At 36.3% G+C, this 3,393-nt stretch overlaps 1 protein-coding gene across 1 annotated transcript in view; it reads left to right on the top strand.

The window, feature by feature from the left end:
- LOC117175160 (deoxyuridine 5'-triphosphate nucleotidohydrolase) overlaps positions 1-3,393 on the top strand; it is a 76,695-nt gene that overhangs the window by 1,154 nt on the left and 72,148 nt on the right. The gene's annotated exons all lie outside the window — the stretch shown is intronic.

Genomic DNA, 3,393 nt, shown 5'->3' with positions numbered 1-3,393 from the left:
GCTTCTTCCGTGTCACCCTGTAACATTCAAAAATATCTAAAACTTGTTATTATTTGATGAATTCCAAATGAAAAAGGTGGGGGAAGGGCATTCTCGAGGATTTTTTAAAATTTAATATTTAAGAAAACTGGCAGCAATGTTAGTTACGTACCTGACTAACCCAATCAAAAATCCATTCATAACCACAAATTCCCAATTTTGCATAAACCACCCCTCTTCCCTTTTCCAGCTCTCTTTTTTCTTTTCCAGGTTGATACTAGAAAAGATAAACAGAAGATAAAAAAGGAAAGACGGCATGGGCTGTGTCTATACGTCCGGATACAACTTGCAAGCTCTTCCCTTTTCCAGTTCTCCCTTTCCAGATTCGTACGTTTAGACTCTATCGCATTATTATAAATGTGCATGAACATGCGGATTGTCCAGACGTATAAACACAGAAAAACAATTTTTCACATAACCTAGACCCCACAATTAGTTATTATATAGTTATTCCCCTATTCTATAGTTCTACCACACACACACACACACACACATATAAATATATATATATATATTTATATATGAAAACGTGTGTGTAAGGGGTTTCCAAGGACAAGGGTCCTTATTTAGCATTACTACATGTTTTTGACCAAAAGTACCCAGCACAATTTTTTAAAATTATGGCATAGTGCCCATATCGATATGATAATGTGCTTTTATTCTGAAAAAACTAAATTTTGTGCCCGGTAATTTTGATCAAGACCATGTAGTAATGGTGGCTTCAGTTGACTCTGGCACATGCAACTCTGAAAGTATTATTGCCATCAAATTCTCCTTTGCGCTAGAATTATTTGCTAATTAAGTGCTAATATATTCTGAAAAAACTAAATTTTGTGCCCGGTAATTTCGATCAAAAACATGTAGTAATGGTGGCTTTAGGTGACTTTTGCATAGGAAACTCTGAAAATATTATTGGAATCAATTCTCTTTTGCGCATGAATGTATTGATAATTAAGTGCTAATATATTCTGCAAAAACTAAATTTTGTGCCCGGTAATTTTGATCAAAACCATGTAGTGGTGGCTTCAGTTGACTCTGGCATATGAAACTCTGAAAGTATTATTGCCATAAAATTCTCCTTTGTGCTAGAATTTAGTGCTAATTAAGTGCTAATGTATTTTGCACAAAATAAATTTTGTGCCCGGTGACTTTGATCAAAACCATGTAGTAATGGTGGCTTCAGGTGACTGGTATATGAAACTCGGATACTATTATCTGCATCAAATTCTCCTTTGCGCAGGAATTTAGTGCTAATTAAGTGCTAATATATTCTGAAAAAACTAAATTTTGTGCCCCGTAATTTCAATCAAAAACATGTAGTAATGGTGGCTTTAGGTGACTTTTGCATATGAAACTCTGAAACTATTATTGGCATCAAATTCTGCTTGGCGCAGGAATTTAGTGCGAATTAAATGCTAATATATTCTGCAAAAACTAAATTTTGTGCCCGGTAATTTTGATCAAAAACATGTAGTAATGGTGGCTTCAATTGACTGACTAGTATTATTGCCATCAAATTCTCCTTTGCGCTGGAATTTATTGCTAATTAAGTGCTAATATATTCTGCAAAAACTAAATTTTGTGTCCGGTAATTTTGATCCAAAATATGTAGTAATGGCGGCTTAAGGTAACTGGTATATGAAACTCTGAAATTATTATTGGCGTCAAATTCTGCTTGGCGCAGGAATTTAGTGTTAATTAAATGCTAATATTTTCTGCAAAAACTAAATTTTGTGCCCGGTAATTTTGATCAAAAACATGTAGGAATGGTTGCTTCAGGGGGCTGGTATATGAAACTCGGATAATTTTATTGGCATCAAATTATCCTTTGCGCAGGAATTTAGTGCTTATTAAGTGCTAATATATTCTGAAAAAACTAAATTTTGTGCCCGGGAATTTCGATCAAAAACATGTAGTAATGGTGGCTTTAGGTGACTTTTGCATATGAAACTCTGAAATTATTATTGGAATCAAATTCTCTTTTGCGCATGAATATATTGCTAATTAAGTGCTAATATATTCTGCAAAATCTAAATTTTGTGCCCGGTAATTTTGATCAAAACCATGTAGTAATGGTGGCTTCAGTTGACTCTGGCATATGAAACTCTGAAAGTATTATTGCCATCAAATTCTCCTTTTCGCCAGAATTTATTGCTAATTAAGTGCTAATATATTTTGCACAAAGTAAATTTTGTGCCCGGTAATTTCGATCAAAAACATGTAATGGTGGCTTCAGGTGACTCTTGCATATGAAACTCTGAAAATATTATTGGTATCAAATTCTCTTTTGCGCATGCATATATTACTAATTAAGTGCTAATATATTCTGCAAAAACTAAATTTTGTGCCCGGTAATTTTGATTAAAAACGTGTAGTAATGGTGGCTTCAGGAGACTGGTATATGAAACTCGGATACTATTATTTGCATCAAATTCTCCTTTGCGCAAAAATTGATTGCTAATATATTCTGCAAAAACTAAATTTTGTGCCCGGTAATTTTGATCAAAAACCTGTAGTAATGGTTATATATATATATATAATTAAAAATTTGTCATAAGGACAATCGCAGGATTTCGCCGGGAGCGGGTGCTAATCTGAAAAATTGCACCCGCTTCTAGCGAAATCGCGGTAAAATTTCATCCACAACCACGTCTCACAACCGTGAGATAGGTGGTTACAGTCTGTAAAGGAATCAATACGACGATCCAGTACAATCCTCGTGCACTCTAAGAACACGGAGTGACCCAAGGACAACCGCCTTCTGCATTTTTCCCGCAAGTATTCTAGCATATTGTTGACACGTAGGGATGCTTTTTAGGCTATCAGCAAGTGGAAGCTTGGCACCTCCAAGAGCGCCGATGATAAGGACTATCAGTTTAACAGAATATTCCGGGTACAATCGTTGCAACTCCCTTATAAGGTCTCGATACCTCTCTTTCTTTTCATTCTCCTTGGCTATAATGTTTTGGTCAGCTGGTGCCGAAAATTCGATAACGAACATGGTTCGCTTCTCGAAGTCAAGAAGAACCATGTCAGGCCTCGAGTGAGCAACAGAAACAATTGTCGAGAATATAAAGTTCCAGTATATGCGGCACTTCCTATTCTCGACAATTGACTCAATTTCCGTAGGAGCATTTAGAGGAGCGATATTAAAGTGAATGCCGTAGGAGTGACAGAGATGGTAATAAAGCACTATTAGTGCCGCATTGTGCCTTTGAACGTAGGTCGTTCCCGCGTGTGTTGGACAACTATATAGTATGTGAGCTAAATGCTCGGGGTGTGCATGGCACGCCTTGCAACTATCATCGGGAATGTCTTGGCTCAAAATGTGGCGACGGTATGTTAAGGTGGAAA

Source organism: Belonocnema kinseyi, chromosome 6 (assembly GCF_010883055.1).
Source record: "Belonocnema kinseyi isolate 2016_QV_RU_SX_M_011 chromosome 6, B_treatae_v1, whole genome shotgun sequence".
Lineage (NCBI taxonomy): Eukaryota > Metazoa > Arthropoda > Insecta > Hymenoptera > Cynipidae > Belonocnema > Belonocnema kinseyi.
This window is presented reverse-complemented; position numbering and strand designations above follow the sequence as displayed.